Source organism: Rhinoraja longicauda, chromosome 30 (assembly GCF_053455715.1).
Source record: "Rhinoraja longicauda isolate Sanriku21f chromosome 30, sRhiLon1.1, whole genome shotgun sequence".
In the NCBI taxonomy this organism is placed as follows: Eukaryota; Metazoa; Chordata; class Chondrichthyes; order Rajiformes; family Arhynchobatidae; genus Rhinoraja; species Rhinoraja longicauda.
This window is the reverse complement of record NC_135982.1, coordinates 7,660,718-7,686,103: the sequence shown is the minus strand read 5'-3', so window position 1 is coordinate 7,686,103 and position 25,386 is coordinate 7,660,718. Positions and strand designations below refer to the sequence as shown.

General features: G+C 44.7%; 1 protein-coding gene across 2 annotated transcripts in view; it reads left to right on the top strand.

Moving 5' to 3' along the window:
- The first annotated feature begins 1,672 nt into the window (after positions 1–1,672).
- spsb1 (splA/ryanodine receptor domain and SOCS box containing 1) overlaps positions 1,673–25,386 on the top strand; it is a 68,791-nt gene continuing 45,077 nt past the window's right edge. The window contains exon 1 of one of the 2 annotated variants that reach the window (XM_078425068.1): positions 1,673–1,779. The gene's annotated coding sequence lies outside the window, so the exon portion shown is untranslated. Of the gene's footprint in view, positions 1,780–24,792; positions 24,815–25,386 lie in introns of those variants that run through there. The other variant, XM_078425070.1, reaches the window with a different exon arrangement.

Genomic DNA, 25,386 nt, shown 5'->3' with positions numbered 1-25,386 from the left:
TCCACTGGACAACCTTTACTCCGAATTGTGACTCACTGCAGGCACTTCCTCTGGGCTGACTCAGAGCACGGTTCTTGCATCACGGCACCATTGTGCGACCTTCTGGTGAATAGAACAGGAAGTGAGTGTGCCACACAACAGCACAGAAACAGCAGCTGAGGCCCAGTTTACTCAGACCCGACCTTCCAACATCTTTCATCAGGTTTACTCTCCGTCAATGAGCCAAATGGCCTTCAGTGCTCAAAAGGTCAAAAGGCAGGAAAAATGTTCCCAATGTTGGGGGAGTCCAGAACCAGGGGGCACAGTCTTAGAATAAAGGGGAGGCCATTTAAAACTGAGGTGAGAAAAAACTTTTCACCCAGAGACTTGTGAATTTGTGGAATTCTCTGCCACAGAGGGCAGTGGAGGCCAAATCACTGGATGGATTTAAGAGAGAGTTAGATAGAGCTTTAGGGGCCAGTGGAATCAAGGGATATGGGGAGAAGGCAGGCATGGGTTATTGATTGGCCCCATGCCTGCCTACAATGAATGGCGGTGCTGGCTCGAAGGGCCGAATGGCCTCCTCCTGCACCTATTTTCTATGTTTCTATAAGGTCATAAGGAATAGGAGTAGAATTAGGCTATTTGGCCCAACAATCTACTCCGCCATTCAATCAAAACTGATTTATCTAAATACGCCTTTAATCCTGGATTCAAAATGCATGACTCCACACTTTGCTACACTACATTCCATCTGCCACTTCTCTGCCCACTCATCCAACCTGCCCAAGTCCTTCTGCAGAGTCCCTGCTTTCTCTGCACTACCTGCCCCTCCACCTATTTTCATATCATTCGCAAACTTGGCCACAAAGCCTTCAATCCTCTCATCCAAATCATTAATATACAACGTGAAGAGTGCTGTAACTGTTAGAGTCATGGTGTCATACAGCACGGAAACGGGCCCTTCAGCCCAACTTGTCCATGCCGCCCAATATGCCCCATCTAAGTTTTAGAGTTTAGACGTTCGAATTAAGATGTTAGAGGAACAGCGCCCACCGAGTCTGCGGTGACCATGAACCCCGTACTCTGGAATTAGGGAGGAAACCTGAGCGCCCGGGTAAAATCCAAACGGTCATGGGAAGAACATACGAACTCCATACAAACAGCACCCGTAATCAGGATCAAACTTGGGTCTCTGGCGCTGTAAGGCAGCAACTCTACCTCTGCAGCACTCGATTTAGAGTGTGCCTCCACCAGGGGCGGGTGGGGATTTTGGGTGCGCTGCTACTAGGGGCGGTGTGGTGGGGATTTGGGGTGCGCTGCTACTAGGGGCGGTGTGGTGGGGATTTGGGGTGCGCTGCTACTCGGGGCGGTGTGGATTTCGAATGCTCTTCTACTAGGGGCGGTGGGGGATTTCGGGGTGCGCCACTACTAAGGGCGGTACGGTGGGGATTCTGGTGCTACCAGGGACGGTGGGGATTTTGAGTGCGCTTTACCAGGGGCGGTGCGGTGCGGTGAGGATTTTGGGGCGCGCCGCTAGTCGGGGCAGTGCGGTGGGGATTTGGGGGTGCGCCGCCACTAGGGGGCGGTGAGGATTTGGTGTGCGCCGCTCCTCGGTGCGGTGGTGATTTGGGGTGCGCCGCTACTCGGGGCGGTGCGGTGGTGATTTGGGGTGCGCCGCTACTAGGGTAGGTGCGGTGCGGGCAGCGCTGGCGGATAAAAGGTGGCCGGAGAGTCGCCGCCATAACCGGCGCGGCGGGGAAGGAGGAGGAGGAGAGGCTCGGGGTCGGCGACGCTCAGGTAACGAGGGCCCGCTGGAGGGTGGGTGGGTAAGGCAAGGCAAGGCAGGGCAGGGCAGGGCCACCCGGCCCACTCTCTCTCTCTCCCCGCCTGCAGCCAGACTCGACCCCCCGGCCCAGTCCCAGTCCCCGGCCCCTGCATTGCTGTGGCGCCTTGCACTGCCGAGCCGAGCTTGTGGCGCAGTTCGGCCCGCCGCGCCCATACTAGCCCACTAGTCGCACCTCATTAGCAGTGACTAGTCGCCCCTCGATACTGTGCCAGTGCATCACTGGTGTTGAAGCCGCCTGCCTCCACTGCAGCTGGCGACCAGCGCGCTGCCCAGTGGCGACCAGTGGCGACCAGCGCGCTGCCCAGTGGCGACCAGTGGCGACCAGCGCGCTGCCCAGTGGCGACCAGCGCGCTGCCCAGTGGCGACCAGTGGCGACCAGCGCGCTGCCCAGTGGCGACCAGCGCGCTGCCCAGTGGCGACCAGTGGCGACCAGCGCGCTGCCCAGTGGCGACCAGCGCGCTGCCCAGTGGCGACCAGTGGCGACCAGCGCGCTGCCCAGTGGCGACCAGCGCGCTGCCCAGTGGCGACCAGTGGCGACCAGCGCGCTGCCCAGTGGCGACCAGCGCGCTGCCCAGTGGCGACCAGTGGCGACCAGCGCGCTGCCCAGTGGCGACCAGCGCGCTCCCAGCCCTGACTCGCTCTAGTCTGACCTTGTGTCACTTTTACTTCCATTTATTTTCCTCAATCTCCAGGCCAGCAATGTCCCTGTCATTCTTGGTCCTCTGGTTAGTCCCACTGCAGCCTCCTCGCTGCCCTCAAGTGCCCCTTTGTTTGCAATAACTACCATCCGCTGCCCTGTTGCTGTGTTGCTTTGTTTAATCTCTCGGCAAGAGGCACAAGAGTGTTTAATTGTCCTGTTTACCGACGATGGTACAATGAAATCCGTACCTGCAGTAACTTAACACGTCTGTGAATGCAAATGTCGGCAACTGTAAACTTCTATGGCCTGTCGCTGGTTGCATCCAATACTTTGGTGTTTGCACTGAAGATTTTTTTTAATTGAAAATAAATTAAGAACTGTAGTACTAGTGCAAAGACCAAAGCCCTTTGCAACCAACGACAGTCTATGGAAGTTCATTGTTGCTGACACTTGCAATAATTTAAAGTGTGGTAATGACCTGCAAACGCTGCTGGTTGAGAGAACAACATACCTTGGCCGGAGCATGGGAGGATGGTGATGTGAGCTTGCCTACTCCTTGAAATAATTTGGTTGGGTCTGCGGTATCCACTTGAGGGCACTTGGTACTACAGTTTAGTGTCTAGTCTTGGAAGACGGTGCATCTATTGTTGCAGTGTTTTGTACTTTACTGTCGCACTGAGTTTTGTGCCTGTCATTTTGTTCAGTATTTCCACCCCACTCCCATCATCCCTTCCTAGAATTTACTTTTCAGATTGGCTTGATTCAACCTGTAGATTACTAGTCCTCGTATAATTCCTCTGGGCAGCCTCCATTCTGTATTTGATGCTACCACAGAGTGCCTTCTCCAGATTTTCAGGCCAGCCTCAATTATGCTGATTTGCTTTATTCAACCCTTCTCCCCCCCCCCCCCCCCCCAATGTATTCTGCCCCCCAGTCTTCTGTTTACTCACGCAGTTGGTGGGCAGTGATTCCTCGTATGGCCCCTTTTTAAGACTGGGACCTCAGCATTGTTCTCTGCAGGTATGCTTGATCGTTTGCACAGATGGTAAATGCATCCTCATGTGGAGCTTAATCTGAGGCTCTTTGCTGCTTTGCCAAAAATACGCTGTTGCTGTTTTTTTAAATGTTTGGGTCTTCCAGTGTTGCTAAAAATAATGACGGCAGAAGGGGAGAGGAAGGGGAAGAATGTTGGAAGACATTATAAATCTAGTCTCTAGGTTCATTATGTGAGCGTAAATTGCATTAATACTCCAGTGGTTTGTTTTCTCTCTGCCTTGCTCCAAGCACTAGTTCTGTGTTCTGTGGTGAAATTACTATAAAAGTAGTGATCTGGCATCCTTGAAACCTTGGTGCCAGATCAGCTGATTTTCCAAATTATTAGCTGCTTATCCTGTTAATAACCTACCATCTTGATTCATGTTTGGTTATGATAACATTCCCAATAATTGAGTTCGGAGGGAATTTGGGAAGTGGTGTCCTGCAGCGTCAGAATCTTAAAGTAGGATTTTCAAACGATGGAATAATGGTTGATTGGAATTTTACTGTGCTACTTTGAGGGTCTAACGGTAGGTTGCATGCAGTTTGGGAAGGAGGGTATTGGGAAGACAATGGTTGATGGGTGTAGATGAATCGATGGTTGGTGGGTGCTGATGAATCGATTCCACTCTGACTATGTCCTCTGGAGTATGAAGTATTAAGCAATTTGTAGAATTGGGTAACAAAACTTCAGCCTTATTTGGAGACACAAGAAACTGCAAATGATGGAATATTGAACAATGAACAGTGTTGGAGGAACTCGATAGGTCAGGCACCTTCTGAATGGAGGGGATGGAATGGAAAAGGGGATGTTTTAGGTTGGGTCTTTTCTTCAGACTGATTATAGTGGGGATGGAGAGCTGGGAAAGCAAAGTAGGATTGGGACGAAGCCTGGAAAGTGATGGATGGAGAAACGAAGAACTGTAGATGCTGGTTTCTGCCAGCGATATAGTGTAAATTAGTTCATGGGGTTGTTTCTGTTTTATTTGAAATGCGAAAGACTGGCCTTTGGTTCATTCAACATATGTTGGTGGTTTTAATTTTAGAAAGAGTGTGGAAACAGGCTCTTTTGTTCCATCCTGTCCATGCCGACCATTGATCTCTCATTCACATTAGTTCCATGTTGTTCCACTTTCTTATCCACTCCGTACTCTGGGATGTGGGAAGAAACCGGAGCACCTGAAGGAAACCCAGGTGGACCCAGAGAACGTGCAAACTCCGCAAGGACAGTGCTGGAGGGCAGCATAGAAGCATGGGTCTCGTGTTGAGGCAGCTCGGCCAGCTGTGCCACTGTGCTGCCCTCTTTGTTTTATTTTAAATGCAAAGGACTGGCTGTTGGTGTTTCTGCCAACATCATGGAATGTTGGCGTTTGAGGGGAGTTTGGTAGAAGTGTATAAACCTGTGAGTGGCATGGGTAGGGTTGACTGTCAGAATCTCTTTCCCCAGGGTGGAAGTTTCCAATGCGAAGGAACATTGGTATAAGGTGCAGGGGGGGGGTGGAGTTGAATGGAGATGTGCGTGTGAAGTTTTCTTGCAGAGTAGTGGGAGCTTAGAACGCATTGCCAGGGGTGGTGGTGGACGCAGGTATAATAGTGGCATTTCAGAGGCTTTCGGATAGGCATGGGTATGCAGGGAATAGAGGATATGAATCCTGTTCAGACATATGAGTTCAGTTTAACTGGGCATTGTGTTTGGCGCAAACATTGTGGGTAGAAGGGCCTGTTCCTGTGCTATACTGTTAATGTTCTAACGTAATGTTGGTGGGTCTGTGGTGTTGAATGCGTATCCTGCTGTGAGCATTGGATCAGTTGTACTTGTAATGGGCAGATTTGTGTGACTGGGACCAGCAGTTTGTTCAAAGCTTCTGAGTCTATATTTAGTTCTGTTTCTGTTTTCTACTGCACAACCGCCAACAGCTGGGTTATCTCAATGGGCCATATGAGCTATGGGCATTCTGTGTGGCGTGCGCAATTCATTATATTAAATGTGCCCCAGTGCTAATTGGTTGTGCTATTTAAGGGCGCATTTTGATAATAGCGTGACTCTGCATTTCTGGCAACCCATTGTCATCAGGTCGCATGTCATTCTGTTTGTTGCTAGTGATTCGGTTTGTGTTATGTTAAACCTGTTGTGCTGCCTGTGGTGAGATGTTGCATTCATGAGGAACCCATCTCTCCCAGAGGCACTCACGGTTCACCTTTGGGTTTCTCTTCTCAAAAACCTATTGGTTAATTTTGAGAGCAGCAAGTTTTGGCTATCCTTAGTTTTAGTGTTGGAGATACAGTGTGGAAATGGGCTCTTCGTCCCACTGAGTCCATGCCGACCGGCAATTATCCATACACTGGCTCCATACTACACACTAGGAATAATTTACAGGAGCCATTTACAAACCTGCACACTTTGCCACGTGGGATGAAACCGGAGCACTGGGAGAAAACCCATGTGGTCACTGAGAACATACAATCTCCACACAGACAGCACCCATTGTCCAGATTGAACCCAGCTCTCTGTCGCTGTGAGGCAGCAAATCTACCGCTGTGCCACTGCTGCTCCATCTGTGCACTAGTCTGATGCATGATCATAGAGCAAGTACAAATCCTGGACATCACCTGAGCTTGTTTGGGGTAGGATGCTGTGGACCCATGCTGCAGCCAGGCTGGGGTTTTGGCTATGAATTATACAAGAGCTAGCAGTTGTACATGAATTGTTCAGCTTTGAACAACCCTTCATGTTTTGCTCTGTCCATGTGCTCTGCCAAGTTGCAGTGGGGTTAGATTTCAGGTGCTTTCTGTCCTACGTTCGATTGGGATTCATAATTCATGTGTGGGATGTGCTGGGTTGATATTGTAAGTTTTGGATGATGAAGTAGGTTTGGATTTGTGGTGTCAAAAATTGGAGCACCGTACAGAACAAATGCAATTACAGAAAGGTGGTCTCTTCAATATTTATTTTTAAATAATAGACTGGTTGTCGGTGATTCTGTCCACATAATATAATTTCCAAGATTTATTCACAAAATGCTGGAGTAACTCAGCAGGTCAGGCAGCATCTCGGGAGAGAAGGAATGGGTGACGTTTCGGGTCGAGACCCTTCTTCAGACTGATGTCGGGGGTGGGACAAAGGAAGGATATAGGTGGAGACAGGAAGATAGAGGGAGATCTGGGAAGGAGGAGGGGAAGGGAGGGACAGAGGAGCTATCTGAAGATGTTAAGTGTGTAATTTGTGGATGTACTGATGGCGATGAAATTCTTCCATAAGCTTAGTTGGCCTGTAGACTCAATGCACACAGATAATGTAACAAAAACAATAAATAAATTAATAAGCAGAATACTAGAGCAAAAAATGTCCTTTGTGCAATCAGAGTCCACAGTTGTGGTCAGTGTGTAGAGTTCAAGATCCTGATGTTTAGAGACAAAATGCTGGAGTAACTCAGCGGGATAGGCAGCATCTCTGGAGAGAAGGGACGGGTGACATTTCGGGTCGAGACCCTTCCTCAAAGAAGGGTCTCAACCCAAAATGTCACCCGTTCCTTCTATCCAGCGATGCTGCCTGACCCGCTGAGTTACGCCAGCATATTTTGTCATCTTCGGTGTAAACCAGCATCTGCAGTTTCTACCTACACAAATCCGATGGTTGTTGGAAAGGAGTTAATCTTGAACCCGGTGGTCAGTTTTCAGACTCCTACACCTTCTTCCTGATGATAGGAATGAAATGAGAGGGGGAGTAAGCATGCATCCCTATTGTTAGGAATGATCATGTATTAGTGATAACTAGTCGATGGAATTAATTGCCTGTGAAATGCTGTGGCTATTCATCTTAAAAGAGGGTACCAAAGAAATTAAAGCCCATGATAGGAAGATGGAAAAATGTTTACTAGCATGGCTTGAGAACTTTAGCTGTATAGAATCTTTTTTTTTGTGCACTTAAATTTTTTTTTGTGTAGATTGACCAGGTTGCGTTTGTGTAGAACCAGTAAGTGATGACGTGTCTGATCCACTACCTCAAGGCCCGGAATGTTCTACGTCATCACATGAAGGTCAATAATGAGCCTTCTGGCGCTGTAGATTAAAGACTTCCGTCTGGCCTGCCTGAGGTGTATCTGGGTGTTGACTGCTTCAGAGTCGTTCTCTGCTCCAGGGAAGGTCCATCCCCAGGGATGATGGGAACATTTAAATGGTGATGAGTGTTTGTGTTGCAGGCACGTGTCTGGTAACATCGAGCCCTGAGGACTGTTGTCAGTTGGACATTTGAATACAGTTCCCCATGTTCCCAATACATGTTCCCAATGTTGGGGGAGTCCAGAACCAGGGGTCACAGTTTAAGAATAAGGGGTAGGCCATTTAGAACAGAGATGAGGAAAAACCTTTTTAGTCAGAGTTGTGAATCTGTGGAATTCTCTGCCTCAGAGGGCAGTGGAGGCCAATTCTCTGAATACATTCAAGAGAGAGCTAGATAGAGCTCTTAAGGGTAGCGGAGTCAGGGGGTATGGGGAGAAAGCAGGAACGGGGTACTGATTGAGAATGATCAGCCATGATCACATTGAATGGCGGTGCTGGCTCGAAGGGCCGACTCCTGCACCTATTGTCCATTGTCTATTGCTGCCTTGTTAATATTCAGATGGAATATATTCAAATTTTATATGCAAAAATTGTCCATTGGTAGAGAGAAGCAAAGCTGGAGTAACTCGCGGGACAGACAGCATCTCTGGAGAGAAGGGATGGGCAATGTTTTGGGTCGGGTCGAGGCTCTTCTTTGTTGATCTTGGTTATGCAAACATCAGTGGTCGGTTATGCAAACCAAAGGTTTCGGTGTTGTTTGTGCAGCAAAAGAAATGGGGTCTCTGATGGTATGGTCTTCAGTCAGTGTCATGGTTGACCTCCACTGAGTCTTCATTCAATGCTCTTGCCTGTTTCTCTAATATTAGTTCAGATCCATTGCCAGATTGAGTACTTTTAAAGCCTCTGCTTAGATGTGTGTTATCCAAAGATTCAAGATTAGATGGGATGAAATTCCTTCTAGTTCGTTTCTTCTGACAGAGCAGCTTCATCTTGAATATTTTCTCCAGTTCCCCTTTGAAGAATCCTCTTCCAGAATCTACCTGTCAAGCTGTGCACCTGTCTTTGGGTAAGATTCTTGCTTTGCAGTCAGAAAAATCTGGTTTCAACCATCAGCAGCTAAAATGTATTTTCTGCATGTCATTCAATCCTCTTGAAATTATCCTTGGTGCTTAATCTAAGTAGTTCTGAATTAGTATCAAACTGTTTTTTGCTGCTGATGAATGTTTCTTGATACATTTCAATTGCCGTTTTACTGGAGTTTGAATCCTCTGTCATCTTGACACGGGAGACAGAGGATTTCTCAACTGATAAACTGAAACAGATTGATGCAGTCTGCCATATTCCCACCTCTGGGTGTGACGATGAACCTTCAATCCACCCTTGTGCACAGGTTGCATTGAATGATGATCACAATGATGGAAACCTGTGATCTGTTCTATAACAATGCAACAGGTGAGGCTTTGGTTGTCAATTTTGAAGTGCAAGCATGCAGTTGATGCCTGAACAACAGGTTTTGTATTGATTGTGGGGCCAGAATATCAAAGGGAAAATGCCCTTTGTATCAAGTGGCTTTGTCACATTCAAGAAATGCTGCAGTGTTCATTCCACTACCCCACAGTGCTAATGGATTCCTGGACAGTGTCTCGGAAGTCTCCTGTAAATGCAAAATGACCCCAGGGCCTGAAGATCAGACTTGTTGCAGCCGCATTAATGCGGGCACTAGGTTAGTGTCTGCCACAATCTAGATGTCAGACCTATTACAGACTGAATTGAATAAATTTTATTAGCCAAGTATAATTCATCCAAAGAAGTTGCATATACCTTTAACAAAACTGGGCTAAAATCAGCTAAAAAAGATTTTGGTGTCTTAAAGACAAGAGGCGAGTTTGTCAAGGAAGTGCTAGGAAGCAGGGCTGATCGTGGCAATTGTAAATGTATGTGGGTATTACTGTTGAATGTGCTACAACACCAGGATAAGTGCTTGACTAAGAAAACCAAGGCAATGCCAATGAAGTATCCAAACTACATATAAACACTTGTGCTGTAGGACAATAACTAACTTCATAACATAACATAACATAACAACACTTTATTGTCACTCGGCTTTTTACACCGAACGAAATTTCAGCAGTCACACAAAACACAGCAAAAAAGAAAAGAACACAGGACACCCGACCCCAACACAAACATCCATCACAGTGACTCCAAACACCCCCTCACTGTGATGGAGGCAACAAAACTTCCCTTCTCTTCCCCCCGCACCCACGGACAGGCAGCTCGACCCCTACCGAGGCAAACGACACGCACAGTCCCCGCAAGGCCCCGCGGCCGAGCCGCCCTGGGCACCGAAACGTCCCGCGGCCGCACCGGGCGATGTTAAGTCCAGCGGCCGAGCCGCACCGGGCACCGAAACGTCCCGCGGCCGAGCCGCACCGGGCACTGAAACGTCCCGTGGCCGAGCCACACCGGGCGATGTTAAGTCCAGCGGCCGAGCCGCACCGGGCACTGAAACGTCCCGCGGCCGAGCCGTGCTGGCGATGTTAAGTCCAGCGGCCAAGCCGCGCCGGGCACCGAAACGTCCCGCAGCCGAGCCGCGCTGTCGATGTTAAGTCCAGCGGCCAAGCCGCACCGGGCACTGAAACGTCCCGCGGCCGAGCCGCGCTGGCGATGTTAAGTCCCGCAGCCGAGCCGCGCCGGCGATGGAAGGCCCCGCGGGCGAGCTACGCCCCGGGGAAGAGACCTAATAAAAGAAAGGTTTCCCCCGCCCCACCCCCACACCCCACACCCAACCCCCCCACCACACATACACAGCCAAAAACAGAAACAAAACCCATCCCAACACCGACACAAACAACAACAAAAAAGACAAACAGACTGCCAGAGAGCCGCAGCCGTTAGGCGCAGCCAACTCCTCCTATTCACTAATAAGCTATCTTCATGTTAACAGACACACAAGTGACATGTTTAACCAAGTAACCCAATCCCAATGCTACATGAGAGTTTAAAATGCCTTTAAAAATGCACAGTTAAACTATAGAACAAAAAAAAACTAGGGGTATAGATGCCATTATATTATGGGGTTCTCCAGTGGGCACCTCCCATTCACTGGTGTTTTGTAGAGTTGGGCGCACAACATCTTGGGAAGGATCAACAGTTGGTTCTGGTGTCCCAGAGCCACCCCGCTCAATACCTGCTCTCACCACCAAGAATAGTTGGTAGACACAAAATGGTGGAGTATCTCCTGAGATGCTGCCTGACCCGCTGAGTTACTCCAGCATTTTGTCTATACCTTCGATTTAAACCAGCATCTGCAGTTTTTTTTCCTACACACCTAGAATGTTTGGTTGGGCTATGGGGTGCAACTAGTCTAGAATCGTGCTACAAAGCTTGATCCAAGCTGGAGTGAAACCACTGGGCAAACTGATTATTTAAAAGTAACCTGGCTTGCTGGGTGGATTGACTATTTTGAGCAACTTGTGGCAGCGCTTTCTTGGCATGCACACCATCAATCTCCTCTGGAGTCCAGTGTATAATTGACAGACGCACTGGCAATGCAAGAATGAAGGAATAAATTAAACTTGCCTTGTTCTTGATTTGCCGCATCTATTATATCTTCCCCACGAAGGTTGTTATTAAGAGGCCGAGTCTGAAGAAACGTCCCGACCCAAAAGTCACCTATCCATGATCTCTGGAGAGGCAGCCTGACCCGCTGAATTACTCGAGCCCTTTGTCTTTTGTTTTACCCAAATTTGAAATTTTGTGTCTTGACAGCTCCTTTTTTTCTGTCATTACTTCGGGTCGTTCTTTGGCCTAAATGGCCTGTAGTGCTGTGAGGGTCAAGGTTTGGCACATGTTTCTTTTTAAATTCTCTCTGTTTAAAATTGATCTGCTTGTGCAGTGTAGTGCTGTGAGCATTGTCAATAGTTGTAGTTACTGGCCAAAGACTGCACGTGTAGCTTACACAGTGAGAATCTGTCGCACTGTCTGGTGCACTACTGAGATTGAAACAGCATGTTGGAGGCACAACTCATCTCTCCGTGTTCTTTAATTCCACACTGAACAGAGAAAATTATCCCTCAAAGCTATCAATTCTTCCAGAATAATAATTCCTTCACCAGATACATTCCTTCTCGGCAGCAAATGTGTTACTGTAGCTAAGGCTTTGTTTTGAGGGCACTACTGAAATCTTCTTAATATCCATGCTAACAGTAAAAGCAAGCTGATCTATCGTTTCCCTAAACTTGTTTAAAAAGGTTTGCAGCTGTTAAGTGTCTGGTCCTGTGTGACTGTTTTGATGCTAGCATATTTGTACGTCTGTCAGAACAGCCTAGTATTAAGATTTGGGATTTTATTTTAAAGTAAAATAACTTGAGGTTACATTTGGGGAAAATTGTACCCTTTGTGCATTTGTTATTTAAACCAGGAAAAGAATGACCAAATATTTGAATGTCTCATCTACCACTTGGGGAACTCGCGGGCAGTCCCAGTGAGGGCTTCCTACCTCTTGTGTTTTGAGCTAAGATCACAATGGGACATTCTGGTGGAGTGGTGGGTAATTTGGGAACTGGTGGTATTTAAACCGGACTAGTGCCATTCTCTACACCATTTTGAGAAGTAGTGAGTCAAATTCCTATGAATTAGTGGAATGTCGTACTTCCCACAAGAGGTTTTGACAGCCTCTTTGTCTTGGTGGCATGGATTGGCATTTGGGGGTGTGTGATGGTGGTGTCCATTGGAACTGATTTAATTGGGGTCTCTGGTGATAGCCTGGTCAAGATACGTAAGTAGCTTTGCTTATCTGCCAGTGGATTTGGAGGATTTTGCAGATAATGTGTCTTTGGGGCCCCTCTCCAGTATTTTGAGGGCTGTCCTGGAAGTACACAAGAGCAGGTTGAATGATGCCAGGCGACCATGAGCTTTGTATTGACTGAGGCAGCTCTTCCACTATTCCTCTCAATGAGCTAAAGGCTGGTGCAATGCAGGAAAGGAACATCTATCATTATCTGTGTTCATGAAGAAGGCCGTAGGAACCGGAAGTCTGGGAAGCAGTTAATTTTTGTTGTCGTCATTCTTCTTATTGCAAGGTTGTAGTGGTATAGCTATTTGCTGGCGAAGGTTAAATGCTGACATTTGGTTAACCTTGCTTCCTACAAATATTGCAGTACTAGATGCATCAATGCATAATTGGGACATGAATCATTTGAAGTTTGGTTATTTTGCAGATGCTCAATGGCAATTCTCTATTACTGCATGAAACTCATAGTAACTTGTTTCTGAATGGAAGAGTATGAATTTTGCTTTTGTGGGTTTGTGTGGTTCACTGTTCCACTGTATGGTGAGTAGCAGCCTGAGCGAAGGTGTTGAGTGAAACGATCGCTGAGCCTGCGTTTGGTCTCGCCGATGTAGAGAAGTTGACATCTAGAGCAGCGGATACAATAGATGAGGTTGGCGGAGGTGTAGGTGAACCTCTGTCTCACCTGGAAAGACTGTTTTAAACAAGTTTAGGGAAACGATAGATCAGCTTGCTTCTGTTAGCATGGATATTTTCCTGATTAAGAAGATTTCAGTTGTGCCCTCAAAACAACGTCTTAGCTACAACAACATATTTGCTTGATGGTATTTTATTAGTGACTCTGGCAACAAGGAAATAATGTTTGAATCATGTACCTTCCTACCCTGAAGAAGGGTCTGGACCTGAAACGTCACCCATTCCCCTCTCCCGAGATGCTGCCTGACCCGCTGAGTTACTCCAGCATTTTGTGTCTACCCTGACTTTTTGATCAGTGTGCCTGGAATCATCCCATCTATTCTGATTTAAAATATTTGCTTTAGGTCGTTATAGCCTGTGATTCTAAAGCAATCAAGCAGCTATTTTTCTTCATACTAAGCATTAGGTAAGATTAAAGGTTACCATTCATTCAATGCTGGAATTGTAGAGAAAACAAAGTAGGAACTGCTTGGTTCAGCCAACTTCTCAAGAAATGGGGAACATTTTGTGTTGTCAACCATAACTGGAACAAGTTGGATTAAAACTGTATTGAAAGTGCAGAGGGAAGGGAAAGAACAAGAGGTCCGTGATTAAAGTACAGAGCACAACAGATAAGTGGTAGTTGTGTAACATGAGTGTGGTAAAGGGATTAGTTTCATCAAGATGTAAATGGTAGATGTGGGATGTTGACCAGATTAACTAGTTCAAGCTGCAGCTCCATCTGTGCAGTCCTTATTGATTTGGAATTAAGTGTACTTTTCATAACTTCTGAATAGTTGCTGGATGGCCATGTGGGCTGTGAGGAGGAAGTAGAAAAGCTTTGGAGGTGCAAGAAACTGCAGATGCCAGAATCCTGAGCAAAAAATGGTGGGTGAGTAACCCAGTGAGCCAGGCAATATCCGTGCAGGGAATGGACAAACTATCAGGGTCCTTCACATTGAGATGAAGATGAGGAAAGCTTTATGGTTGATGTGGATATCAAATCAAATATAATGTGGAAAAGCAAAGCCGTCCAATTTGATAGACATGTTATTGAAAAATTGCTTATTTGAAAGGTGATGTTTGGAAAGATCTGAGTGTGGAAAGATCTGAGTTTTCTTGGACATGAGCCACAAAGTGAACACGCAGATATTCCCAGCTATTGGGAAGGTTAATAGCATTTCTGATTTGGTGGGGAAAGGTTAGTGAGACATCTTATTTCCAATTCTGGGGTTCTAGCCTTGTGGTGGAGGAAGTGTGCTGAAATTACATTGGATTTTATTCTTGGAATAATGGGATTGTCTATCTAAATTTCATTTGGAGCAATGAGCTGGTCTCATTAAAAGCTTTTCCTTTTGAGGGTTGATGGGGTGAATGTTGGCATGTTTTCCCCCAGCTGGTGTCCAGAATCGTGTGTTGGTCAAATGCAGATTGTTGTTAAGACTGCAGTGATTTCCTTTTACACGTTTATACCCTGAACTTTTAGAATTCACTAACTCAAAAAGGCATCCAGCATCAGCATCATCAAAGACCCGCACCATCCCGGCCATACTCATTTCACCATGAGGCTCATTGAGGAGGCGCTGTGAACTGTTTGCGTGCTACTGTATGTTTCATTTTTTTTCCTTAGTACCTAATCAGATGTACAGCACTTTGGTCAACGTGGGTTGTTTTTGAATGTGCTATACAAATAAAATTGACTTGACTTGACTTGACCACTGCCATCGAGAGGAAGGTACAGGAGCCTGAAAACTGTAACGTCTAGGTTCAGGAACTGCTTCTTCCCTACAGCCACCAGGCTATTAAACACTACAACTTCAAACAAGCTCTGAACTACAATAGATTATTATTATTATTTACATTGTTCTATGTTTACATATTCTGTTGTGCTGCTGCAAGACTTTCATTGTTCTATCTGGGACATCTATATACTAAAACTCATTTGTTTGTTTGTTCCTGAATTACAGCCAAAACGGTACACGATAGTGTGACAATTTTAGGCCCACCTTACTCACTGTCGTCCCTTTGGTGCTAATGGAAGAAGTTTCATTGAAATCGGCGTTATATTTTTTAAGTTGTTCACATTTTAATGTTTAAATCTATCTCCTGGGGGGAGGAGGGAGGGTACAATACAAAACAATACAATATATCTTTATTGTCATTGTACAGGGGTACAACGAGATTGGGAATGCGCCTCCCATACGATGCAATAAATTAATTAGCTAGTCGGTATTAATTTAAACAACCCAATGAAACACATTGGAATGGTTTTAAAACAGAATAAAGTGCAAGTAGGTCTGTGCCGGTTCACTGTGCGATGTGACCATCCGGCTCAGCAGGACCGGTTCATAGCAGCTATGGCCCTGGGGATGAAGCGGTTCCTGAGTCTGGAGGTGTGGGCGTAGAAGGCCTTGTAGCGTCTGCCCGATAGTAGAAGTTCGAACAGACTGTTGTAGGGGTGTGAAGAGTCTTTTTGGATGCTGGTGGCTTTTCTAAGGCATCGTGTGTTGTAGATGCCCTCCAAGGCTGGTAGCTGTGTTCCGATGGTCCTCTGAGCTCTATGGACTACCCGCTGATGGAGTGGGCATGGAAGTATAAGATCTGCTAAAACTCTGAGGATCTGGTCTACTGCAGGGATTGCACCTGTAATATTTGTAGCCTGTTGTGAAGGGGTTGTAATGGTAATCCAATTGGGATGCTTATCAATTATCAGTTTCAAACTTGGAACAATGAGAGTAACCAGTCGTCCGATTAAACAATTTGTCTCCAACCCTTCCATTGGCAGCAGATTTTTTGTGACCTGCTTCGTTAATTTATTGTGAATATGATCCCCTTGTGTCCTTTTTTTGCTGTTAATTAAAATATTTCGGGACACTTTTGGGTGCAGTGAAATGGTGCCCAGTCTCGGTGAGACAACTGACGACAAGGTTGATAGATGGACAGAAGATGCCTGGAGTCTGAGGTTGCTCTTGGCTTCCAGGCAAAGTACGAGATGCAAGAAAGCAGGTGGGTGTCGCAGTATGGTGTGCTCCCTTTGAAGAAAGATTACTTGAATGGCTGCTGGGGTTAGATGTGGGGAAAGTCGACTTCATCTGTAGATCAGTTTTATTACTAAGTAATACTACTTACTTATTACTAAGTATGATTGTTTTGTCTTGTGAATAAAGTATTTTTTGCTGGTGTATCTTTGGATGCAGCACAAAAATAACAGTTTGTAGTGTTGAAACTGTCTCCTGGTGAAGTCATGAGACCATTGAGATGCATATCAGGATAGAATTCTTGAACTTGCCTTGTGTTTGTGGTGGAACATTTCCTTCACTTGATACAAAAAAAGTAACCATTACAGCACAATGGACCTCCTAGCTTGCTCCATTTTGTCATGTTAAGAATCCTCTGCTTTAATTTTCACTACTTTGCATCTGCAAATGATCACAATATTAAGGTTGTCTTTGAATCTATGCATTATGAGCCAGTCCCATTGAAAACTTTCTTTTGAGGCTTGAAGGGGTAGAACTGTGGAATGTATGTACGTTACAGCAGTTCAGATGACAGAAAATAGTCATCGTGGCATTCGCATCTGGACCCATAATCTGGCTCTGAATAATTTGCTCATGAAATTTGTGAGGGGAAAGTAAATACAATTTTTTTTTAAAAATCTCGTTTCTTCAAGCATGTGCAGATGACATGGGTTTGCATCATAGAAAATTGAAAGATGATTCATTTTGAAGGAACTTGGCCCTCAGTAATGCAATAGTCACCTGTGCTGTCTAGCCTGCTAATACTTCAATGGGTAGCTTGAGATGTAGAAGTCAGATTTCTGAAGAACAATGGGGATTAAAATCATCATGTAGATATGTAGATCACTCATTCAGAGGATCTTTTTGAAGTTACTCATTTGTTATGACCAATTCATTTGTTAAGACCAATATCTAGCATTATGCTGCAGTTTTTGTATAATCCTTTTGGTCTCAAAGGTTTCATGGGCTGAAGGATATATCCAAGCTAAGATTAGAGTGGGGATTTGATAATTTTTTAACTATGTGTAATTTAGTTTTTGCAAGGCAACCTAGATGTCAGGATTCCATCCGTTCTAAACTTTTTCGTAATTGCCTGAGGTGACTTTACACTTTGTTCTAGTTCATTTGTTCACCATTCCAGAAACTAAATGTTAAAGGTGTAGGAAGGAACTGCAGATGGTGGTGTAAACCAAAGATGGATGGAGTCTGAAGAAGGGTCTCGACCTGAAAAGTCACCCTTTCCTCCTTTCCAGAGATGCTGCCTGCCCTGCTGAGTTGCTAAATATTAAAGTACTATTTTTGGCAGCATGCTTTATTGTCTGTTAGGAGTCTGCTTGTTTAGATTTGTTCAGAATATCACAGAAGCCACTTCTGTTTCTCTTGGTGCCTTTTTTGTGTCCCACGAGTTTTAATGGGTATCTTGCTGACCAAACATGTGATGCTGTGTTACAGGGGCATGTTTAGGCAGGTGGCAAAGGTTGACCCAAAGATTGCCGATGAAGAGGACATGTTTTTGGTCATATGTAATGGCTTGAAGATTTAACTTGTCACAGTGGGTAAATGATGTTAATAAATGTGGTGAAAGGCCTGTAAAATGGCTGCAAATCAGTTCAAGCACAAAAAGCAGAACAAAGAATTGCTAAATAAAGTTGGATGGTAGAAAAAAAAGGCATTGGGCTAAATAACCTTGTTAATCCTTGCATTAAATGTAAGGGTAATGAATAAAAATCGGAGGTGATTTCATAGAGCTGATTCCTTTGAGCATTCCACAAGCCAAAAGAAATGACTTCCTTCAGAAAATTGGGCCAGAAATTAAAACTGACTGTAATTTAAATGTTCTGTTCCAAATCGCCAGAAATTCAGATGCAGTTAAATATTTGGTTATCTGTTGCATTAAAATTCTATAGTCTGATGTGGAATATTGCCTGAGTTTTAATATTTTAAATCTCTGCATGGAAATTTATTAGTTTGGTAGTGCCTATACTTCAGAAGTACTTTGGCTGAAAGTGTTTTGTGTGCTGAGGGGCCACAAGGCTTTGAGCACAGTGTCTGTCGATCTTTGCTTTTTTTTGGATGCCGCCTTGTGCCCCAGTGTGTGTGGATGTGAAAGTGGGATAACATGAAACTAGTGAGCAGGTGAGTGTGGATAAAGTCCCTTCGCCCATCGCGTTCATGCTGACTATCAGTCACTCGTACGCTAGTTCTATGCTATCTCATCCTACACACCAAGGGCAATTTACAGAAGCTAATTAACCTACACACCTGCGCGTTTTTGGGATGTGGGAGGAAACTGGGCAGCTGGAGAAACCCTACAGTCTCAGTGGAGAAAGTACAAACTTTATGCACCCGTAGTCAGGATTGAACCCAGGTCTCTGGCACTGTAAGGCAGCAGCTCTACAGCTTATACAGGTAAGTGCTGTAATATGGGAGTGAGTTCCCAAATACAAACACTAGCTAATATTGTATAAGAAAATAACTGCAGATGCTGGTACAAATCGAAGGTATTTATTCACAAAATGCTGGAGTAACTCAGCAGGTCAAGCAGCATCTTGGGAGAGAAGGAATGGGTGATGTTTTGGGTCGAGACCCTTCTTGGCTAATATTGTGATCATCTGCAGACACAAAGTAGTGAACTAAAAAGCAGAGGATTCTGTATGACAAGCAAAACAGTGCGAGCTGCAGGGCCCCTTATACTTTAAGGGTCACCTTTTACGCATTGAGGTAAGGAAATGTTCCACCACCACAAACGGTGCGATCAATGTTTTCCATGAAGGTGCAAATGTGGCTGTGTGTTGTGACATAATTAATGTCTGGCCATCAAATTTAATTCAGCAACTTAATGTGCATTTTGACTATGATGCCATAAACCTTGCATGAATGATTTGCAGTGCAATTTGACACACGCCCTGGTATGGAGTTTGTTTCCTTCATGAAGACAAAAACTTAAAAGCAAATGGCTTAATGTTGTGATTTGTAATGTTAATTTTGAGCCGCAGTTGCCGGCTTGAATGATTTGGTTCATACCAGGGCTAGCTGTGACTGGGCAAATTCATTTGGAACACTTCACCAGACTAGAAAAATCTCATCTTCCTTTTATGGACTATGAGCAGCAGTATAGTGGGTCCCAATGTTGTGTAATGGCTGTTCTATTTTAATACTTGCTACCTTCCAAAAAAGATTATTTTCCATTGGGTTTCAAAGTTAATATACTGTCCATGTGAAATTCCTCAAGTGCTTTGTGCAGAGATTGATGGAAAGTTGCCAAAGCAACCTTTCCTCCTCCTGTTGGAATTCAGAGTTGGGTATAATCCAGTAAGTGCTGTTTTGTGTCAGACATAGGGTTTACTGTCTCAGTAGTACAAACTGTCATTAGATTTTGGATATTTTTGAAGTGAACCAAGTCTGGTGTAATTATAGTGTCTACGTCACTGGAGACTCTTGTAAACTATTCAATTTATCCATGATGATAGGATTGGCAATGCATTTACATGATTCAGTCAATGCTGGAGTGTTTTGCGATGCTACTTGATAGTTTTTTTTATCATAAAGTCATTTATGTTTCATCAATGGTTCAAACTGTTGAGCTTTTAAGCTGTTGTGCGCCCCCATTGCTCCTACTGTCCCACAGGTTGGCTGTTGTCAAGAGTGTTTTATTGTCAGATGTCTCGGATAGGACAATGAAATTCTTACTTGCTGCAGCACAACAAAATATGTTGTGCTGACCATGGGAGGAGGTGTGATCATTGTGGATCTAGTCCATTGCACAAACTTGCTATGTCCACCCACTTTGTTCTGTATACAGATCGCCAGACAAGCTGACCCTCTGTTTGGATTGGATGCGCTGATATCTGCTCTCTCCTGCTGTCTGTGATATGGTTAGAAGTCCAAAGTGAGCTGATCTCTTGGTTGTGGCGAGGTGGTGATTGTGCATCTTAATAATGAATTTATCAATCAGTTGTTCTCCAATCTGAATCTCATTCTTTGCACAACTTGTCAGTGCCTTGCCAATGTTTGGTTGTCAGTTCTTGAGGGTGGGGTGGGTGTCCATGCGAGTTAAGTGCCTTTAAAATTCTAAAAATTGGTGTCAGCCACTTTGTTTGGAAATGGCCTTTGTGCCAACGTGTGCAATTGTAACAGAGCACTGCCTTTTAATTCGTCATTGGATATGTTGTGTCATGATTTGGGCAAATGTTTGGGTTGGTTGTTTTTACAATCCTCCATGCGTTTTTGGATGCAAGTACCTGAGCAAGCTTTGTATGTACAGAACTGGATTGCTACATACTCTGCTCTCCAACAGTACGGGGATAAATGGATAGTGTAGTGCAAAGTTAGGAAACAGAAGTAAAGAGCTGGGAAGTGTGTAGGAAGGAACTGCAGATGCTGGTTTAAACCAAAGATAGACACTAAGTTGGAGTAGCTCAGCGGGTCAGTCAGCATCTCTGGACAAAAGGAAAAGGTGATGTTTTAGGTTGAGACCCTTCAGTCTGAAGAAGGGTCTCGACCAGAAACGTCACCTATTCCTTTTCTAAAGAACTGTGAATGTTGTTTTTAAGCAGGTAGTTTTGACAGTAGTTTACACTGCCTTAATCTTATTGCATCAGTGATCAAGGAACATTGATTAAGAAAATAACTACATATGCTGGTACAAATTGAAGGTATTTATTCACACAATGCTGGAGTAACTCAGCAGGTCAGGCAGCATCTTGGGAGAGAAGGAATGGCCGGCGTTTCGGGTCGAGACCCTTCAGACTGACGGGCCAAAGGGCCAACTTATACAGCACTGAAGTTGGCCCTTTGGCCCACTGCATTAACCAAGCCTTGATTTTACAGAAACCCTTTGTTTTATTCTCTTGACATTGCTGACGACTCCTTTGACTAATTCCTTCTCTCTGGGGAAACTGCTGTACATCAGTAAGTGAATAGTACAAGTTTGTTGATTCAATGTGGAGTCTTGTATACTTCACTTCAACAAGGACCAATCAAAGATTGGCCTCTTGTGTTTTCACCAGTTGACTCCTCAGTGTAGATTGTGGGATGTTTGCAGGCTGTGCTTCCCTTTTACTGTGGGAGCTCTTTTTCACATAATGGAATTGAAACTCTGCCACAGGGAATTTTGCAGCTCTAGAAACAACATGAGGTGCTTATTGAATTTTAAACCGCATGAAATGTGAACACTTTGCCTGTCTTTTGTAAACTCTATATTCTGATATTTTCAAGTTCAATTGACCATACTTGATCACAATCTAGACTAACATGAGATTTTGTCTAAGTTCCTCCCTTTTTTCTTCCAAAAAAAGTGGTGGCATTTTTTTGTTGAAATGCAGCAATTCTCCCAGGTTCTGGTCAATATTTATACTCGTGTTTCAAATAAAATAACTGATCTTTTTATAACTGGTCTGGGTGCATGTGGATGACTGCACACCAGAAGTTAGTCCATTTTGGAATGATGCATAACTACCGGGTTCCTAAAGTATATTGAGTTAGAGGTGCAAAGTATTGCAGTCGGTGGTGTGGGCAATGCAACAACAATTTCCACTGTCCAGATGCTAAAATATCTGAATTGGCACTTACTGATCGGGATTACTGAAGGTTAAAGCACAGAGATGACTTCCCAGCTATTATCTTGCTGAGGTAGCAAATGAGATTCTAATTTTCATCCAGTGGCTCTTGAGTCTTTTTAAAAACCATTCTGCAGAGAGGTCTGGTGTACATTGAAACTCTGACAGGCAGCTAGTAAATTGCCTGTACGTTAAATATGGCGTACCTCGTATCTGTTCAGAAATGTTGCGACAAATTAGTGAATTGTGTATATTTAACTATATAATGCAGGGGCAAAGGCAGTTTGCATGTGGTACTTGGGGGCTTGCAATCAAACGATGTACTATATTGGATTTGTGCCTGGAGTAACTGACTCCACTGATCCTTGCCTCTTTCCCCTAGCCGCCAATAGGCCAGCGCCGTCAAGTCACATGGATTCTCTGCCCATTTCCAGATCGAGAGTCTGAAGAAGGGTCTCTATTCGAAACATCTATCAGTGTTCTCCAGAGATGCTGAGTTACTCCAGCTTTTTCCTTTTGTGTATTAACCAGCATCTATGGTTCTTTGTTTCTACTACTTGTGCAATGATACTCTATTACTCGGTATTAGCAGACAATTGGCTATAACGACCATTTTCCACTCCCCATGGTCTGCTATAACAAGGGTTTAGTTGACTGTGTTGCTTGGAAACTAAACTAGCTTTCATCTGTGCCATTGAACATACTTCACAGCCATCTGGCAGGGCAAGTGCAGGCTTTATGCATTTCTTTGTTTAATACAAATCTGGAGGTTATTAATATGTGCTGTTTTCTTACTTGAAGTGCTCGAAGAGAAGTATATTTACCCGTGAGAAGTTGATTCTGTTTCATCCACTAGTGCAATATTAGTGGAGATTTGTCATCTTGGGGATAACTCAAGATGACATTTGAGGATACAAAAGGAAATTAAATAAGACTGTTATACAGGAAGCCTTGATTGTACCTATCAAAATTCTGAAAACTATCATGAAGGGTTAAATTTTGCTTTAACGGCTATTCATCTCTTCAGGGCATGTAGTGTTAACCTGTCTTTTTTCTAAAAGAAGGTGCAAACCTAACAGTGGGCAGCAACATCTGACAAAGATGTCACAATTGGCTTGCTGGAAAGATAAAGAAGTGAAATTCAGGTTGTGGTCACAATAGACGAAGTCTGAAGGAAGTTGATCAGACTCTGTAGTAAAAGGTGTTCCAGACCAATTGGTGAGAGCAGCATTTTGTCCCTGGGTGTCAGCCTTGTCTTAGTGTTGATTATTCACCTCTGAATCAAAACCCCTTCTGGAGACTTGAGTGCCAGAACTTATTTTGTAAGATCAAAGGTGTGCCTCATGTTGACTTAATGCAGCATCAACACTTAGCATTTGTCAAAGGCAAATGTTCAGCTGAAATCTGCACATGCATGGCTGGGACCTATCTGGTACACAAAGTGCCATAGTGAGTCCCACCGGAAATTGGAGGAACAGCACCTCATATTTCGCCTGGGCAGCTTGCAGCCCAGTGGTATGAACATTGACTTCTCCAACTTTAGATAGTTCCTCTGTCCCTTTCTTCCCCTCCCCTTCCCAGATCTCCCACTGTCTTCCTGTCTCCACCTATATCCTTCCTTTGTCCTGCCCCCCCTGACATCAGTCTGAAGAAGGGTCTCAACCCGAAACGTCGCCCATTCCTTCTCTCCCGAGATGCTGCCTGACCTGCTGAGTTACTCCAGCATTTTGTGAATAAATACCTTCGATTTGTACCAGCGTCTGCAGTTATTTTCTTATACTTATTGTTCACTAAGCGTCTCTGGAGAAAAGGAATGTGACGTTTTGGGTCGAGACCCTTTTTCAGACGTGTGCAGTGCCAACCTACATTATTACAGCTCTTGTGATTTTTAAAATCTGTACTTTTGCTGTCACATTATCTTCTGTGCTCTGGTATTTTTCCCTTTGCCTACCTGTGTGGCTTGATTGTAGTATTGCATTGTATGACTTGACTGGATGACGTGCAAACGTTTATCGCTACCACTGTCCATCTAACAACCTCACAATGAAGCATACAAATGGGTGGAGATCATTGCCTCGTTAGGCCATGTTTGTTTCAAATAGAGTCTTTGTTAAACCTTTTCCTTGAAGGCTAAAAGATGTTCTAGCAGAGAAGGTGGTGCTGACTTTCATCTTTTCTGGGGGATGATTTGCTAAGTGATTTGTTTTTCTCCACATTTACACGGTCGACTTGAAGCCCAGTGTAGGAAAATAACTGCAGATGCTGGGACAAATCGAAGGTATCACAAAAAGCTGAAGAAGGGTCTCGACCCGAAACGTCACCCATTCTTTCTCTCCAGAGATGCTGCCTGACCTGCTGATTTACTCCAGCTTTTTGTGAAGCCCAGTGTTGTGCACTGAATGAAGGATGTTGCTTTGCAGAAATTTGTTGCAAGGCCCATCCTTGGCTTGAGCTCCAACTGTGAGTTTGCACATGAACAAACCTGTGGAAATTGTTTGCTAAATTGTATGCACACTTGTATAATGTGTTTTGAGACCCAAGTTAATAGGGCCACGAAGTGTCTCTGCTTTAATCATTGACTTGACGGTTAGGCAACTTGTATCACTTGCACCAATGATCTGCCATAATATTGTCATCAGATGAAGCATTTGTGTAAAATGAGGAAAAAAATCATTGCTCCAGCAATTGAAACCGACTTCAGTGATACAGCGTGGAAACAGGCCCTTAGACCAACCCAGTGATCACCTGGTACTCTTCACACTATCTTACAACTTGCCAAAGCCAATTGTATGTCTTTGGAATGTGAGAGAAAAGGATGAGGCCCACGCGGTTGGGGACCGGGGTCCACGCGGTCAGGGACCAAGGCTGCAACACTATTGTTATGTTGCTGGAGGTTATTCTGAAGGGAAGATGACTGTTTGCTCCGATCTGACTCCTGAGACATGACTTTTTGTTTAAGTGGAACATGCTTGATGCTTGTTACTTGCATGGACAGATCAGTTTGCTTGTTGGAAGTGGGTCTTGCAAAATAAAAAAAAACATTAAGCTGCAACAATAATTGTGGCTCAACACTGCAGGAACTAGCTAGCACCTTGTGCAATGCTGATTGTGTAAACCTTCAGCATCCTCATGCAGAATGTGCTGTCTACAGCTAGCAGTTCGGCAAAGCATCCTCGGCAGGTCCCAAATCCTTGAACTGGAAGGACACAGGTAGGAGGCACAGGAGTGTTTCACTCCATGGGTTCTTTACAAATTAGTGAACTTGTTTGGAAACTTCACCATTCCTTCATCACTCAATCTAAATCCTAAACTCCTTACCAAGCTGGACAACTGAGTAACCCGCACTGCACAGTCTGCAGTCTTCAAGGGTGGCTCAAAGTTGCAACATTGAGGCAGTGGTGGATGTGCAAAGCCTCGCTGAAATAGTGGACAGGGTGGGGAAAAAATGCTGGCTGTTCAAATTGCACTTTTGTTAAACCTAGCTTAAGCTGTGCATCATGCTTCAGCGTTTCTTGCACCTGTTCATCCTTGCCTTTTACAACAACACGGTGGTGCAGCGGTAGAGTTACTGCCTTACTGCGTCAGAGACCCGGGGTTCAAATCTGCCTATGGGTGCTTGTCTGTACAGAGTTTATCCATTCTCCCCATGGCCTGCGTGGGTTTTCTCCGCGATCTCCTGTTTGTTTCCTTCCACATTCCAAAGACCCACAGGTTTGTAGGTTACTTGGCTTTGTATAATTGCAAGTCCCTAGTGTGTAGGAAGGTGTTACTGTGCGGGGATA